The sequence below is a fragment of the Haemaphysalis longicornis genome, unplaced genomic scaffold (assembly GCF_048455015.1).
Source record: "Haemaphysalis longicornis isolate Haplotype H1 unplaced genomic scaffold, Haemaphysalis longicornis Haplotype H1 scaffold_7, whole genome shotgun sequence".
NCBI lineage: Eukaryota > Metazoa > Arthropoda > Arachnida > Ixodida > Ixodidae > Haemaphysalis > Haemaphysalis longicornis.
Genome location: NW_027526422.1, coordinates 50,214,135 through 50,233,251, shown reverse-complemented (window position 1 = coordinate 50,233,251; position 19,117 = coordinate 50,214,135).

Genomic DNA, 19,117 nt, shown 5'->3' with positions numbered 1-19,117 from the left:
TTGGCTTTGAAGTGAGCTTTTACTGTAAATTGGCTTTGGCGCACTGATTTTTTTTTTTTTTATTGCAGGCGGCCAGTGACGATGGAGGGGAGAGTTTTGGAAACTTCTCGTCCGATGAAAAACTTTAGCGGCAAGAAAAAGGAAGAACAAACGACGTCGTAGCCGCAAGGGCGGGGCTGAAGCGACATACGAATTGTTTTGATTACGAACTTCCTCTGGCGGTTGTTAGTGCAATGGGGACGTCGGCAACTTATGTGCAACCAAGTCAACTTTCTGGTACCTCAACAACCACCAGCTGTCCTGTGGAGGCGGTTACGAAGAGCTGGATGTGTTTTCCGGTGACCTGAGAGCCTTTTTTTTTTTTTTTTTTTCACGAGTGCGGACATTTGTAACCTTCAGGCTCATCCGTGATTAGGTTGACCGATGACAACCGCAGCACGGAAGCCTCTAGTATTCTAGTTTCCCTTTGGAAGAGTCTTTCTCATAGTTTCGGTGTGGTTTTCAGAATGATGAAGGATTTATATCATGCGGAACTGCACTGTTTTAAATAAAATAGGCTTTAGCGGGAAATTTAGCGGATATGCGTTAGAATCTAGCGGAACCTGGCGGAATTCTCATTGATTTTTAGCGGATTTCTGACGCCCAGCGATGACAACACTGGCCAGAAGACGTAGGAGCCTCCTTTTGCCACGACTCGTGGACATAACTACATCTGTGTATTTGTGTGCGAAATAAAAAAAATTCTGCAAAAATTCATTCAGAGAATTATCTACTAATGCGTAGAATTCTTATGCCGCCTGTCTCGAGTGTGAGTTTTTTCCATCGAATTTTTTTTGTTTTTATAAATCCTGTCCGACCAGTTATCTCCATTTACGCGATTATGACGATTACAAGTGGAACTTTCGCAAAATCTGCATTATTCTGGAAACGCAGGTTGTTACATCGTTCCCATTTTTTTAAACATTTTTCGTTTATTTGTAGTGTTTCAAAATTTCATTCTACGAATTATCTCATTTATGCTAATATGATGATCATAGATGGAGCCTCCGCGAAACCTGCATTTTTCTAGAAATACTTTATGCGATTTGCCATTTTCTGTATTTTTTTATATTTTTGTTATTTATTATTTTTTCAAACTTTCAGTCGACCAGTTACCTCAATTCACGCTGTTATAAGCAATAAAGGTGAGACTTTCCCGAAATCGCGTCATTTTGGAAATGCAGGTCGTTACACGGTTCGCATTTTCCGTAATTATTGTATAGTTTTCTTACGTTATTAGTTTTTCAAAATTTGGTCCGACCATTTATGTCCTTTTACACTATTTTACACTATGGAACTTTCGCGAAATTGGCATTATTGTGGAAATGCAGAGCGTTACACGTTCCGCCATTTTCCGTAATTATTTTATATCTTTCTTATTTTTTTTTTACTCTTTCAAAATGTCGTTCAACCAATTACCTCCATTTATGCTATTATAACGATTACAGGTGGAACTTTCCCGAAATCTTCATTATTGTGGAAATGCCATGCGTTATACGTTTTGAAGTTTCCCATAATTTTTAAATATTTTTCTTGTGTTTTAGGCTTTCAAAATTTCGTCCGACCAATTATCTCCATTTACGCCATTATAACGATTACAGGTGGAACTTCCGCGATATCTGCTTTTTTGTGCAAATTCAGGGCGTTACACGGCCCTGGCTGTAGGTGCACTGGGCGAAGAATGCTACGCATTCGTTCATATTGAGTTTGTTGAGTGTACGTTGCAAGAAAATGCTTGTCTGGGCACCTGAGCCATCTCTTGGTATGCTGAGGCCTGGGATGCGTAGGTGTGGGAGATTGGAAAAAAAAAAGCACGTCCTAGAGTCTTCATATTTTGATACGACGCCTTAAATTTCTCCCGAATAAATGTATTCCAAGCACCCCATTTGTGTTAAGAGGTGAAGCCTACTTTAAGTAGATCGGTGTAAGCTTGGTTTTTGTAAGCTGGTTTTCTCACAATAATGGTTGCACAGTGAAGCATGCCCATCTTCAGAGGGAGTATCATTACAGAAGGCGGCGCTAACTCTTGTTTCTAACTCTAACTCTTGTTTCTTGGAGGCTCTAACAGAAGGCGGCTCTAAGTATCCCCGAAATAATTGTATGAAAATTAGCCGCTAAGATGACTATAACGTTCAGCCGAGTATCGTCTACTTTTCAAAATTACATGGTTCACAGTGAAGTTGTAAATATTGCGGAATTCCCGTGTGCTGTCAATACCGGAGGTTTAGGGACAGCCCCATGCTAGTCCGCTGGAATAAAACTCTAGGCCGTTAAAGGTTCATTCACGTTATTAACCAGGAAGTATGCTCCATTGCAAATTACAAGCAAATTACATGCTTTCGTTGCAAATGTCGACAAAAGACGATAGTCTTTATCGACTTTTGCCAAGTAAATGCCTCTCTTCGCTCTCCCGCTCACCTCTCATGCTGTTCCTCTTGTGTCGCGCTCCCCCGAAGGTAAAGACGCCAAAGGTTTGCGCAAATCATTTTAAATTTACCGCGTTCCACTGCTCCAGTCCGGCTGTCTCCATGCCAACGCTGCCGTACGGCGGAGACGCGCGTGAATTGAGGCGCCCTACTTCAACGTTTATAGAACCGCGTTTCCCTACTCCACGTGCGTTCCAAGCAGAACGTGGAGCCTATCTAGTGGAACCTTTCGTAACTGTTGCAGCTTCATTTCTTAAAATGCCGCCAGAAGCTATTCGCCGCGAGATCGACATGTAGGTGGCGACAGCATCGCGCTGCTAGTGTGGATGCTCCGCTAGCGGCCCGTAAGAGTGCACACTCTGGGCGCGCTTCGTGCCTTTTTCCCGCCGTATGTGCGCACGAAAGGCGCAAACAAGAGTGGTATGCTGCAGTTCGGTTCCTCAACGTTCAATGTGTAGCATGGAAGCGGCAGTAAGTTTTCATTACCACGCCAAAAAAGCGACGACCCATCGAGAATCTCAGAATGGCCGTAATTGTGACAATGAACTTGTACGCCGTGGCTCGTAGCAAGCTCGATCTTTCCACATGGCTTTGAGCCTTCAATAAAAGCGTAAGCAGAAACAAATCATGATGCCTCGATCTCTGAAATTCAGTCTACAACGGCAATCTCAATCGCTTTCACTGGTAGCATGACGCATTCTTGCATTTGTGGGATGCCCTGAAATAGTAACACCACCTACCTGCGCCGACATTCTTTCTAAGACCTTACGATATTTTTTGTGTGCACGAAATGCAACATAAAATTACTGAATTTTGATCAGCGTAGAGATATAAATGCAGCCGTTCTAAAGAGTCTCTTAAATGAAATTTTAGCGACTCTAAAGGAAGGTGTAATGAATAACGGTGTCGGATCACTTATTTACGGCTTTCGTCGCAAGCGAACTTGCGAATTGAATTGTCAACGCACGCAGTACAAGCAACATCTCATGTTTAGCTAGGTATTCGCAAAGTGACAAACAGGTTTACAGTGTGCAAACCAAGCTTCTGGGACCTCATAGTGAGCACAAATTTTCTGTTACGGCTGCTCTGTTGACCGTTTGCGTTCCTTTTAAAATCTAACAGGTGCCTGCAACAGCGACATGTGTTTGCATTCTTGCGTATAAGGTCGCTTACGAACCCTAAAGATGGCAAATGAAGTTCCGCTGTTGCAGATGTAGTAAAACGTTTCCTTTTTATTTCTCGTTGCGAATCAGCGCAGCAGGTTCCCGGTAACTACTTTGTTTTGTAAACTGAACATCGCCTTTGTCTTGGCATTTAATTCTTGGGGATTGGTTAAAAAATGCAAGGATAAAAGTTTTCTGTGCATTTCGTTTTTTTTTTTTTCGGGAAGGGAGGGGGGTTTGCCAACGTTGCAAGAGCAGCAAGAAGAGAACGCGTGTAACGAGAAAAGCCAAACGTTGGTTATCAGTATTACTTACAATCGAAAGTACGCTAGGCGTCGTGTTCTGTAGCGATAAAAAAGCAGTACTTCAACACGTATTTTAAAAACTGATTAACCCCGCTTTGGTGCGAGATTGTCCAGGAATTGTGGCTCGCCTTTTTCAAAATTGTATTGAAAGCAAGCATTGTGGGAAAAAAAAGGCCCAGCGAGTCATGGCACACGCCCCTCACACATGTGGGCAACAACATGCATTATAATACGCGATTTTTCCTCTTTCTTTAAACTGAGGGCCACCTTAAGATGTTAAGACGTGACCATATTAGGCATTTGGTTATGCTGAGTGAGACACATTTCCGGACAACGTGATTCACGTCGGATTTGAAAGTGATATATATGAAAATGACACACGAAATGCCACGTGGCAGACGAAAACTCGCAACTGCTTAATTTTACCGAGAAATCCCCCCTAAATACTCTTGCGCATCCATAGAAACACATTTTAAATAATACGTAAAATTAGCAACCCAGTATAAACAACGACTGTCCAAAAATGGTATTTATTTTAGAAAATGTACGGGAAGAACACGATCACACAGGCGCTTGCGGCTGTAAAATACGTCCCCGGTAATGTATGGGCGATAGCGCACGGGTCGTGGGTTGTTTTTGTTTGTTTCTTCTTTCTATAAGGAAACAGCGTAATTTTAGAAGGGTGTGGCAAATGCACGGGTATGCACAGGTCTTGTCGCTTCTTACCCGTTTCGCGTACTAAACTTTTATCCTTTAAATAATCACCACGCCACCTTCAAAAAGCACGCTTCGACGTTCCCGAAACGGCAGACGGCTGCACTCAACAGTAAGAAAAGTGCAATGTGTGGAAGCAATGTTTATAACACGTTTCACACTCAAGCGGTGACCACACCGAATATGTTTTGTGGAATTAAACCAGTGCATTAACCCGCAACGGCCGCTGATTATTGCGTTTCTAGAGGAAATGCGCGAGCATAGGTAACTACGTCATTGCTTACTGTCAAACGAGTACAAATATTGGTGGTTTTGTCGTGTTCAGCACGCGTCTTGCACCGCGGGAAACGTGAACAAGCAGACAACCCGAGAGCGCCATCCACACTAGGAGCAGTTCGTCCCGCTGCCGCCAGGAGCCGACTGTGTTCGCGCTCGGGGCGAATAGTGGCGCGGGCGACAGCAGGCGACGGCGGAGGGTTTTTTTAAAGACGATAGTCTTTCTTGGGCTACTTAAACCCAGAAATTTTGGTCTGTCTGTATGTCCGTCTGTCTGTCTGTGACTCGATTCAGCCACCCGGCCAAAGCAAAACAATGCCTGCGCAATAGTCTTATATAGTCACAGCTAAATCTACCCGTCTTGGTCCAGTGTAATGTTCATACTTGTCAACATTGTTGAAGAAGAACAAGACATTACGCAAATATGAGACAACAGATCAACACAGAAGTGATATTTGCAATGTTCCTTTATAAAAATTCAAACATGCTTTACTTTTGCGATATTAAATACTGCATCAACTGCAGAAAAAGAATTCACTCCGCCGTCGCCTGCTGTCGGCCGCGCCACTATAGCTTCTGGCGCCATTTTAAGAAATCAACCGGCAACAGTTACGCAAGGTTCCACTAGATAGTTTCCACGTTCTGCTTGCAACGCACGTGGAGTAGGGAAACGCGGTTCTATAAACGTTGAAGTAGGGTGCCTCGATTTACGCGCGTCTTCGCCGTACGGCAGCGTTCGCATCGAGACACCCGGTCTGGAGCAGTGGAACGCGGGAAATTTAAAATGATTTAAGCAAACATTTGGCGTCTTTACCTTGGGAGGAGTGCGATGCAAGAGGAACAACATGAGAGGTGAGCGGTAAAGCGAAGGGAGGCATTTACTTCGCAAAAGCCGATAAAGACTATCGTCTTTTGACGTCATTTGCAATGAAAGGAGCAGATACGCCGCCAATTTTTTTTTTTTTCTGCAGTGGATGTAGTATTTCATTTCGGAAAAATCAAGCATCTATGATTTTTTATAAAAGGACATCGCAAATATTACTTCTTTATTAATTTGTTGTCTTATATTTGCGTAATGTCTTGTTTTTCTTCTACAATGCTGACAAGTATAAACATTACACCGGACGTAGACGGGTAGATTTAGTGGTGACTATATAAGACTATTGCGCAGGACTCGTTTTACTTTGGCCGGGTGGCTGAATCGAGTCACAGACCGACAGACGGACAGACATACAGACAGACCAAAATCTCTGGGTTTAAGTAGGCCAAGAAAGGCTATCGTCTTTAATATGTTCTTCTTTTCGTGCACTCCTTGCACAACAGCCCGTTCGAAGCACATCGCCGCTGAGGTTGAGGCTCGACACCACAGCTTCGCTGGTCATCCTTCTTCACAGAGTGAAACAGCACTGAATGTTTTTACGCAAGAACACGAAGGCATTCACGGCCGTATTAAACCGACGAACAAGTTAAGAAACATGAATGAATAAGCGACGTTTACTTCATTGGCTACATGTTATAACGAATAATTTTTTTGCTTTAACAAAAAAGTAAATTAAGATTCTTCTCGTCGCTGCCTTCTTCTTGAGAACTTGTTTTTTTAAAAGAAAGCACTGCATGCGAGCTGGTTCTGGGTTTCTGACCCTCTTCTTTAATGCAATATGTGAACACCAATTTTTTTGTCGTTTCTGCTAGGTTTTATATGGTATTTGCACGTTCGTGCTAACCAGGGATTGTTTTTACTTGTAATAAAAACGCGCAGGTAGTCTCATTATAAAAGGCTTATTTCAAATTAGAACATATTTTGTATAAAAAACCGTTTCTCCGAGATAGAATATATCCTTTCCTGCATTACTTTCTTCGTCAGAGCATAATCTTCTTTCGCGTGAGCCAGCGCCGTAGTTATGGGTGCAAAAGGGCGATATCAGGGCGATGTGACCTAACAGCAGAAAAATTGATTGCCCAAATGCGTGTACATATCTGTAGAGATACTTTGTATTGATATGTTTTATTGTGATGCGAATTATGGGGGCTCCCATTTTCTGTACTAATGAACTGAATCTGCCCAACTACGCAAAGGTATTTAAACACTTTTTGTTGCATCTGTAGACCGACAAGGGATGCCCGCCCAGAAAAGTTCTTCGTTTTCATTTGTTCCGTGGTCATGTTTCCCTATAAGGGAAGAAAAAGCAGGAGTTTTCTTTACTTTTACTCTAAGGCTCTTTTACAATGTAGCAGGCCAAATGAGTCAATTTGGCGCCGGAGCCGCTGACTTTCATTAATTCAGTCTTGCCCAGGCTGACGGCCAACGAAAAACTAATTAATGAGGCCTCAACGCAGACTCGACTCTTTTGTTTGCAAGAAGTCAGGCTGTTACTGATGGTCGCTTTCATTGAAGTACCCTATTATTTTCTGAGCTTTTAACACGCCCACTTTTTTTTTTGTCATTGGACGTAGCAAGGCTTGTTTTCTCTGCCAGTTCTAATTAGGATTATCACAGTATGTACTAATGCATGAGCTGTCTAAAGAGCTCTCAGAAGTAAAGATTAAATGGCGTTTTTGATTTGTTTATGTAGCTTAGAAACGAAAGAGGGTGTTTCAGGAAATCAGCCTCGTCGCGATGGCATTGAATCGGCCTCGCTTGATTCACAATAGAGCGCGGCACTTCGTGAAAACAATAGGCGTCTCTATAAATACTAGGGACCCGAAAAATCCAGGTTGAATAAGTCCAAAGGCACTATAGTATTTTCCCGTGCTCCTGGTGTGATGCGTATGTAAAAGCTATCAGAATATAAAGTCTATTTTAAACTACTAGTCCTGCTTCATGCAAGCTACGAAGCTTTGAAGTCAATACGTATGCACTGCGGCAACTGCAAACGATAGCTTCAGACGAAAAGGCGATATAACCGAATAGGTTTAATGGAATTGCTTTTTGTCCAGGATTAGTCGCAATGGATTACCATGTATTTATTGTAACAATTTCGTGTCTTCATTGCCTCATCACTTCTATTGGTAGAGGTATGGTTTTTCTGCTGCAGGCTGCACTCGCGTTGAGATTTCTAATTTTTCAGTAGTACGCTTGGCTGTAGTTGAGGCTCATTTACCGTTGCTTTGCCAGCGTAGCCCGAGTACGCGATAATTTCAGTTTTTTTGGGGGGAAAATTGATCTCATTAACGGAGATAGTGACACCTAATTAGGATTGCTTGCAGATGCACTTCGTGACCATGAAATAATGACTTCAGTTTAATAAGAAAACCCGCCACGGTGGCTCAGTGGATAAGGCGTTGCGCTGCTGAGCACGAGGTCGTGGGTTCGATTCCTGGCCGCGGCGGCCGCTTCTCTGGTGGAGGCGAAAAGCAAAAGTGCCCGTGTGTACCAGATTTCGGAGCACGTTAAAGATCCCCAGGTGGTCACAATTAATCCGGAGCCCTCCGCCACGGCGTGCCTCATCGCCTGCGTTGCGTCGGCGCGCTAAACCTTACAATCAATCAATTTAGCAAGAGAGCAGCCCAGGCCCTTCTGGGCTTCTTTTTGCGCCTCGTAAGGGTTTCTCGAAGCGTGTTTCCATAAGTCTTAAGGATCCCCCGGTTATCGTAATTATTGAGTACATACTGAACGCCCATGGCACATTGCGCTACACACACATGCACGTACGGGGATTTGTGCATTACAAAAATACGCGTTCACACGGGCGCACACGCATCCGCACCCCGCATACGTAGATATATACAAGCGCACGCGCGCGATCTAATAATAAAACATGCCCACAGGCAAAAACAGGTCTGCTCGCACGTTCCCAAGCATGAACCTGTGCACACATTCCCCGCACATCTACGCCCACAAACGCGCGCATTCACACACACTCGCACCGCGTACGCACGCACAAACGCACATGTGACATGCATGGTCCGCCTACACACGCACACATACATACACTTAAACGCACGCATCCACACACACAGAGGGAGAGGGTTACGTTTCCTCTAAATCATCAGGGGCCCTCTCTTTGTCTAAAGATGGCTTTTCTGCTTCGAGTTTTAACACGAAAGCGTGTTATTCCCGGACACAAAGATTTCACTGACGTCCCATCCGTCGCGGAAATGACGCCGGTACAACGAAGCAAGCGACCTGTAAAGGGTGCACCCCTGCACACAGGGTCTTCTTGCGGGGAAGCAACCTTTAGGGCTAAAGAGTAAATTATACGCCTCGAGCGCGGCCTGTAGGGGCGCCACTGAAATCCCCCTAGCGGCCCGTTTCGAAAGCAGGCGCGGGAGTCTCCGGCCCGTTCCGCCCTGTCGCCGTTGCTTTTTGGCTCGTTCAAGACAGCGATTTACCGTTTGTCCGCGTTCGAAATACTGAATAACGTGGAGCAGGCACTCTGTTTGCAAGCGTGGTGTGTTCACGAGAGTATAAACTTTTATGACGCGATCTTAGTGAGATCTATATGAGCGCCGGGCGTGTGTCACAGGCCGGCGTCCAGAAGCCAGCATTTGCATGCAGCAATTCCGCTGCCCTGAAATTTAGTGGCAGTGTCTCCGTATGCGGTCGTATACACACTATGATGTAAATCGACTTTGTGCACTTACAAAATCCAGCGGAGCACTCATACCTGACAGCACGTAAGTTACGCCTGCCAATATCACATATCAGATATTGATCAGTACCATGAACAAGCCAATGCGGCATACATTTCACAAACACTGTACCAAAGAAGTACGATGGATAATGCAAAATTACACCCCGGAGTCAGCACACGACGACAAATTTAATGATGGGTCGTCCTGTCCCGATGTGAGCGCTCGCAAAGATTCATCTGTTACATTTATCCTCCATGAGAAGCGCCAAGATGGGCTTATAGAGTAATCGGCGTCCGTGACCAAACTCTTCTTAGAAACATCGTCATATGACACAGGGAGACTGCAGAATCTAGCATAAACCGAAATCAGAGACCCTTATCAGATACGGCACTCTTCCAACGAGCCCGTGTGTACGAGATTTCGGCGCACGTACGTTAACGATCTCCAGGTGGTCAAAATTAATCCGGAGCCCTCCACTACGGCGTGCCTCATCGTCTCCGTTGCGTCAGCGCGTTAAACCCTGCAATCAATCAATCAACTCTTCCAACGACACCTCGTATCGCTTGTGAACTGCCTACCCTGTATTCTTCAAAAAATGCGTTTGCCGAGGGATCAGCCGTTCGTTGAAGGCAAAAAACAAACGAAAAGTGAACACGCAGCTGGTGTGTGTGATTACTAAAACGTTCAGTCGTTGATTTCGCTCCGCATTTGTAAACAAGGATAGTTGAGCGTCCTCCTTCTCACCCCCCCCCCCTCCCCATGTCTAGCGAAATATCAGTGCATTTCGCATCTAGTTGGTCTGGTGAATACTTCCTTGCTCAAACAAAGGTCTTTAGCATTTCAGAAGCTGTACTCGGTTTTTTTTTCATTCCCGTACTACTATTATATTTATTCCTGACTTGCCGACCATTCATTTTCCCGTGGTTTCATTAACATATACCTTGGTTCTTACTATAAGGCATGAGTGGGCACATATCTGACAATGCACAGCCTTTGAGTGTACTTAACATTTTCGCGTGGCTTATATTCGCATAAAAGGCACAAGTTTTTTCAGCTGTTGGGTTATCACATCCCTGAAACATATTTTTCTACGACGTACATATTCGAAGCAAAGCCGCATTTGTTGTCTGCGCTGCAAAACGAACCAACCTCTTACAGTGCCAATATCAGGACTAAACAAGGCGACAATAAATAGAATTCACTTGTGCTGACGTGTTCGAAGGTGACAGCGGTGATATGCTGTTGCTGTCGCCGACGCCCGCAAGAGCGGCCAAGACGCGCGCTGAACCGCCTCCCCGGGTAGCTATTGTTGGCGTTAGAGCGCTCTACCAAGACGCAGCTATTTTTTTTAAGTGCCCTAAACATGCAGTTAGCTTACAGACGTCACCATAACAAGTTGTTTAGTGCGCGGAAAGGCAAAGAGAAGCGAAAGAGAACCAAAACACTGCATGGCCACCTATCAGCCACGCAGCGCTAATCCCGGTAACGCCGCGGAGAAGCGGCGGCAGGCGGCGCAGCGATCGCGAATCTCGAGGCGTATACTCAGGGTTGTTCGTTTCCGGGTTTTATATTTTGACACGAAAGTGTTTTATGCCACCATACACCAAGATTTCACTGACGTCATATCCACCACGGAAATAACGCCAGTACACCTTTGCCGAAGCGACCCGCCAGCAGGACGTCGCTGGCCAAGCACACCCACAAGACAGCCGCTTACCCGCAAATCATGCTGAGATGCAGATTTCGCTGCACATTTAACTTTCGGGTTTTACCGATTCCTGTGACAGAGGAATCAACCACAGTTATTTTCATAATAATAATAATAATAATAATAATAATAATAATAATAATAATAATAATAATAATAATCAATCAATCAATCAATCAACCTTTATTTTTGGTGCCCAGGAACAACCCTAGGGTCTTGGTACTGGTACACCATATACAAGCATTCATAAAAACAAACTAAAATCAAGACAACACAACACAGAAAACCATATATATGAAAGAAACAATAAGATAAAAATAGTTACAGAGATCCCAGAAAGCAAAACAGCAAAAAAAAAGGAAGCCTAGTGTTAGAAGCCATGACACCCGGCCAGCAAAACGTTGAAGGCACGTGAAAAATTGAAAATACACAAGCAAATACTCAATGCACATGACGGAGATAGCTTATACACATAAAACAAAGGTTTTGTAACAAAATGTTAGGAAGTTTCAAAATGGAAAAACGAAGTTCAGCGTTACAAGCACTGACACTTAAAGCGACAGAAATTCAAGCAACACAAAATCAGGAAAAGTGAAAAACAAACAAGCAAGATGATGATTTGCATAAAATAAATACGGAACAGAAATACGGCACATAAATGACATAAAGGCACTTAAGCTACAACAGTTTTCAATTCATTAGAGAACAAAGACAAAGAGCTCTGGAATATATCAAGACGATCGGAATATTCATTATATGCACATTGTATTCTGCAGATGGACGAGCATCGTTTACTTAAAGCATCTGTTCTGAAAGTTCGAAATCTTCGGAAAAGTTTGTTCGGCAAGTTGACATTGATAAGTGCAACCAAGTCATCACACAAAATATCACCATGAAGAAGTTTATAAAGAAAGATAATGTCAGCTCTCATTCGTCGACACCAAAGGGAAGGAATACTTTTGAGACAAGACATGCTAATCAATCAATCAATCAATCAATCAATCAATCAATCAATCAATCAATCAATCAATCAATCAATCAATCAATCAATCAATCAATCAATCAATCATGTTTATTTACGTGCCCAGGAACAGCCAGAGGCCTGAGTGCTGGCGCACGGATAGTTATATGAAAACAAAATACAAGAAACATATTGCAAGAAACAAACAAGCGACAAGACACACACATATTGAAGTAGCGAAAATTACAAAAATAAAGCACAGACGGAGCCTGGGTACAGGTAAAAAGAAAAAAGAAGATGCCTTTGTGGCTCAGCTTATTGTAATGAATACACAACAAGCAGAGAACAAAGTTTGACAGTAAGACGACAAAAACAATGACAAGAGTATAGAGACAAATGATAAGACAAGCATGATAAGTAAACAGTTTCAAAAATAGGCAACTATATTGGTTAAACAGAACCGCAGAGAAACCAAATTTCAGCAATAAAAAAAAGAAAAACGAACGACAGAGATATCATAGATGTTTAACATACTGTGTTCAACAGCGCAGTACGGTAAATTGTAAAGGAGCTTTGAAAGATGTCAAGGTGTTCAGAGAAGCGGTTGTAGCAATTCTGTATTCTGCGCACTGGAGAATGATTGGAGTTGCGCGCAGCGGTCAAGAAAGGGAGATGCGACCTGGTGGGCCTCTGTGGAGCACTAAACTCTAAACAGTTAAGCAGGTCCGCGCAAGAAAGGTCACCATGAACAACTTTGTGAAGAAATGTAAGGTCTGCACGCATACGTCTGCAGGTCAACGAAGGAATGGAAGGAACTATGGGTAAGTCAGAATCAGGACCCGGACTGTGATTGTGATGACGGTGCTTAAATATGGATAAAAACTTCTTCTGCACACGTTCTATTAATTCACTACTAGATTTGGAGATGCCGTTCCAGGCAACAGAAGCATATTCTAACTGGGGGATACATATTGCATTGTATAGCATTAGAAATGGATCTGGAGAAGAGAATTCCTTTGTAATCCGACACACATTTCCAAGACTTCGGAGCGCTCGCCGGGTGATGAGCCTAATATGAGAAGAAAAAGAGAGGGTACTGTCGAAAAGAACTCCGAGGTCCCTAATCTCCTCAACCCTTTGCAAAGGAGCTCCCTCTATACTGTAGGAAAACAGTAGACGATGGGTTTTCCGGCTGTACGTGACAACCTTTGTTTTAGCTGGATTTAAAATTAGACAGTTTTTGCTGCACCAGACCGATAATTCCGACACATTCCTCTGCAAGGCACAGCAGTCCTGAAAACTGCTAATGTGCCTAAATAGTTTTACATCATCAGCATAGAGAAGAAATGAAGATTTTGTTAACACTGTTGACACATCATTGATAAAGACAGAAAACAATAGTGGACCCAGCACAGAACCCTGAGGTACACCACTCGTTGCAGTGTAAACACTAGACCTTTTGAAGTTTACATCTACGTAAAAGGACCGGTCAAGGAGATAGTTGGACAACAAGGCAACAAGGCTTGCATCAACACCGGACATAGTAAGCTTGTTAATTAATAATTTATGGTTCACTACATCAAACGTCTTACTGAGGTCAAAATAGATAACATCCAACTGGCCGTTTTCACAAACTGCAGCCGAAGCCTGAGTCATGAAGCTTGCAAGATTTGTAACCGTCGATCGACCCGAGAAAAAGCCGTGCTGATTTTGTATCAGAACGTTCTTGACGCAGGCAGCAAGAACGTTGTGCAGAGCTGACTCAAAGAGTTTTGAGGCGACACAAAGGAGTGAGATTGGGCGATAGTTGGTAACGGCTGACTTATCACCAGACTTAAATATTGGAAAAATTCGAGCAATCTTCCATGCACGAGGAAATTTGCCGAAAAGTAAACAGTTATTATAAATGGAAGTTAAGACAGGCACAAAAATGTTGCCGTAAACCTTCATGAGGGCTGCTGGAATTCCGTCTGCACCACAGGAAAATGACGGTTTCATCCGTTTAAGGCTATCATTGACAAGTTTTTCATCGAACATAAGTGTACTAAAATTAGACATATTATTAAACGACAGGCGTTCGTCGTGACCATCTGGCAATTGAAAGACAGAATGAAAGTACTGAGCAAAGCTAGTGGCGACATCCTCAACCTGTTCCCCATCGGAATTAAGCAGGCTAATGTGTTCTTTAGACTCCTTAGAACGGCCGCGTACATACCTCCAGAAGTCAGCCGGTTTCTGAGACGCAGAAGCCTCTAACGACTCTATATAGAGCTGGTGGTCACGCCGGTAGAGGCTTTTACAAAGTGAGCGATACCGACTAAACTCCGCTTTCCACTTGTCGAGCCCAGAACGCTTGGCCTTTTTGTGGGCGCTGTCCTTAAGTTTAAGCGAACTTCGAAGTTCTTTACAGAACCAATGGGGAAATTTGGAATGAACAGGCATATAACAAGGGATGTACTTTTCCATGCCACTCCTGACAATTTCGGTAAAACGTCGAACCTGTTCGTCAACATCATTGACATCAAAAACACTAGACCATTCAGCAGATGAATAAAAGTGATAGAGCCCAACATAATCTCCACGCTTGAAAGCATATCGCGGGACTGCACAATCGTCAACACCACCATAGCAATGCTGGGCAGCGACAGAGACAGAGACAATAAGAGGGGGGTGAAACTTGTCGGGGTGTACAAGAGATACTTCGGAGGCACACACTTCTACGTTTTTCAAGTTCGAGAAGCACACATCTAGGACATTACCACAGAAGTTTTCTATGTGGCAGAACTGCTGCAAGGAGGTGAATGATTGAAAATATAATAACATGGTGCATTTCTGCGCTGCATAATGGTTTTTATGCTGAAATGAAAGACTGTTCTAGTGAATACCTGGGGTGTTGAAATCCCCAAGTATAATTAGCTTATGGTTGGAGTGTGAATTGGAAACATTTTCAATAGATGTGAGCTTTAGATTATATTCAGCAGGTAAAATATCCGGGGTTATATAGAATGCACCGATGAGCAGCTTCTCGCCCCTCTTGAGGCCTACCTCAAGCCAGACTGATTCCTCAGTCTCGAGGTCTGCACGCCGCACGCATTGCACTGAGCGATCGATGGCAATGAGAACACCGCCTCCCTTTTGCTTGGGCCCAGTTAACTTTCTGTCACTTCTAAAAATTTCATAGGTCGGAGGAAAATAGTCGGAAGATGAGATATCATCGCAAAGCCAAGTTTCAGTAATAACAATAGTAGAAAATTTGGAGCACACAACATTTCTAAGAAATTCGGAGGACTTAGTACGTAGACCCCGAGCATTTTGATAATAGATGTCGAGAGTGTCGTTCTTACTGGTCATTCTCAGAAGTTTCACAGCTGTGCACCATGCCAGGGTGGAGCTTGCCTTGGAACGGCTTGAAGAGGCAGCCCTTTGGCCACATAGACGGGTCGCACAGGCGCCTGAAACACTCTGCGTCAACAGTCACACAAAAAGAAGAATAGGAGTCATGCTTGGTTTTAAGGCGTTTGCATGACAATGGCGTGACTTGCACATTCGACAAGTGGGCCAACAGTTGCCCAGATGTAGTGTTAGCCGACAACTTCGAAACGAAGATGGCCCTGGAGCTCGGCGGTCGGCGCACCACAACCAACTCAGAAGCTTCCGATGCACCAACGCGAGGAGGGCTTCTTTTCTTCACTAAGTTCACCCGCGGGCCATTACTCGCAGTGTCGGACCGTAGAGGCGGAGGCAAAGGGCAGTCCGATGGGGAACTCAAATCATTCAACACCGCACCTGGTTGACCGCTGGAGCGTTCTAAGAATGCCGAAGCGTTCGTCGAGGACAGGAGGGGGCCGCCTTCGCCCGCTGCACCGGCGGCAGCTGCGGCGAACGACGACCTCATGGGGAGACCGGAGTGCAGTGACGTCACCGGTAGCGTGGAACGACTAGCAGGCTTCGGGGAAGCAGGCGGGGAAGACGGCGGACGGGCGAGCTCCCCTCGCAGGCAGCGAACCTCCTCACGCAGGGATGCGACGATTGTAGCCTGATGGGCAAGCCCAGCCACATGGTCCCGTCGCAGAAGCCGGTTCTCCTCGCGCAACTCGGTGACAACATCCCCAAGAAAAGAGAGGCTGTCGCAGGCTTCGGACAGGAGATTCTTCAAAGCCGCTACCTCTGCGCGTAGGTCCGCCGAAGGGTTGAAGCTTGCTCCGACAGGGGACGCCACTCGTTTGGCCGGGATGTTCGCTGGCTCACCGTCTTCGCTGGTTTGGTCACCGGGGTCGCTAGGCCTAGCGGGTGACGCCGCGGCCACACACAGATTGCAGACGAACGGCTGCTCACCGCAGATCAAACGCTGCAGTTCCTCGTCCGGAAGTACAATGCACTTTCCGTGCGCACGGGGTTTACACGCAGAACATCGAAAAAACGCCTGCCTGCCGAAGAAAGCGAGGCAGCAGAGGAGGCACTTGTCCTTACTGGGCGCCATCAATAATAATAATAATAATAATAATAATAATAATAATAATAATAATAATAATAATAATAATAATAATCCCTCCAATTGTGTAACATTGCCTTTCCTGCAGTGTGTTGCGTCGTAACCACATCGCCATTAGTGAGGCAGAGGAAGCTGGTTTAGAGGCACAAGGTGAATCAACTGGACGGATTAGGCCGCAGCTTTCAATAGGCTGACTGGAAAGGGTTAGTAGACTGAAAATCTGGTTGGCTGTTAGGATTAAATTTTTCGTTCCCACCCGAGGCGCTTTTCCTTCATTTGCACACGTCAGCAACTCCTCCTGCTCAATCCTCCCAGGGCAGCGTAGGTAGCCGAAAGGGGCAAAGCCTATCAAGCCTATATCACTGCTCGCTGAGACACAAAATCGATTCCCGCTGAAAGGACAGCTCTATACCGATGCCTGCAGTTAGCGAAATGCGCGCTTTTAGGCCAGACCAACCTCGGGTTTCTTGCGACGAGCCCCGAAGCATTAGAGAGCACTCTCAGTCCGTAGTTTGTGTGCTTTTATCTTCTATCCAAGCGCATACGATGGCTTCATCAGCGAGATTGGTCGAGCCGCACTCAGTATAACAAGCTTCAACGACGTTATCGAGTTTCTGAACACCATAAAATTGATCCGAGCTGCCGAGGTAACTTTCCACCGGAAATAAGCTATTCTGCGCGCGTCATCAGGTTACGAGCTCATTACGTGTTTACGTATCTCCCTCCGCGGGCTTGGCATGACCTTAAGGCAATTATGGGAATGGAGATCCCCAACAACCAAGCTTTTAGGCTTGCTTCATTGCACGGAAAGAATAAACTTAACTTCAAGCGGATGACTGACTCATGCAATCACTGATCAGCACTGAATCGCTGATCACCACTGTATAGAACTTTTCATACTTCGGCGCAAGCTTTCGTTGAGATTTGTGGCCGCCGTTATTTTCTTGCCGATATGAAACAACAGAACAACAAAAACGCATGCAGTCAAGCGCTTGATTTTGCGAAAGCATCAGCGGTTTTTATTTAACCACCAGTGCATGAATTCGTGTTGTTATGTGACAGGACCCCTTCTCAATCTCTCTGAGCAAATCTTACTGCCTATTTACAGTAAGCTCAGGAATCATTGCAGGGAGCTCCGCTAGCCAATCATGATCTCGTTGATCAGCGTCACTTAATGACGCCGGACGTCATTAAGCCTCGACCAACCAGCACAGCATGTGGCGACCTCCAACAGGCCGGTGAAGGACGGACGGACGGACGGATGACAAATGGAAAGGCAGGGAAGTTAACAAGGCGCTTGGTTGGCAGCCCAGCTCTGGGATAGGTAAAAGTTCATCAAAGCTAGGGCTGTTAAATGAGTTTTTTTAATGATTCTAGGTGAAACCGGTGTAATGAGACGTTTGGGCGGATCACATCGGCATGTCCCTACAACTGTAAATTAAGGGGCACTAAAAGCACAAAAAACATTACAGTTTTAAAGGAAGCACCACATTGCCATCCATCTGAGAAGTTTGATTCCACAAGGACACGTGTAACAAAAGCAGAAAACATTAGGGGAAGGCGTTTTTAACCTCGAGATTAAAGTGACAGACAACTGATTTTTGTAGAGTGTATGATCTCTATCCCAAACGAAAGGGCATCCATTAAAACACCTTAAGGAACCATGCAACGTGTTTCTCAACTTTTTTTCAAATCTTAACTGCTTGCAGAACGTAGTCACACAGCACACCCAGTACTTACATTGGGGGTCGCAATGTACCTCAGCCGAAAATTACTGCTCTATGCCCATCAGATTACTTGTACACTCGCTCAGAAGATTTTGCTCTCTTTCCAGGTTTTTCCGTTCTTCGACGGCTCGAATTACGTCACAAAGGCCATGTAGTGGCTGTTGGCCGATTTTCCTTCAGTTGCAGCAATGAACGCTTTTCAATAGCAGCTTACAAAAAATCACAAGAACAAAACAGAAATGGAAGGCGTATCTGGTGCGACGGGCAAATCACGCAGTGCCGCTCCGTGCTGGCGATACTTATAGATTTCGCAGGGCTTCCAGACGCGAAGGAAAGAGTGAATGCGCTTACCGAAGGATTTTCGGGGTCTCTTTATAGCGAAACGGTCTTGCTGATAACGCCCTAGAACGTTTTAAAGCAAAATTTTCATTTGTATGAGCCGTACATGTCCTCCCAAAAATATTGCTAGCAATCATGATATACAGTACCGCGGCAACTTACATTTGTCTGTATGCGAGATGAAAAGCGGTATTTAAAAACATGTCCACCACTAAAAAAAATTCTGAATTGCAGGCTCTCTTATTCCTTTATGTGCTTTTTTTAATCACTAGTCTTTTTTGCACGAATCCACAGTCTGTCGGATGGATGGTAGGTAGAATGCTAGCTTCTGGTTGTGGAGGTCGGCAGTTCGGTTTTTCCCTGGCGAGTCCTCTTTTTTACTTTTGTTTTAA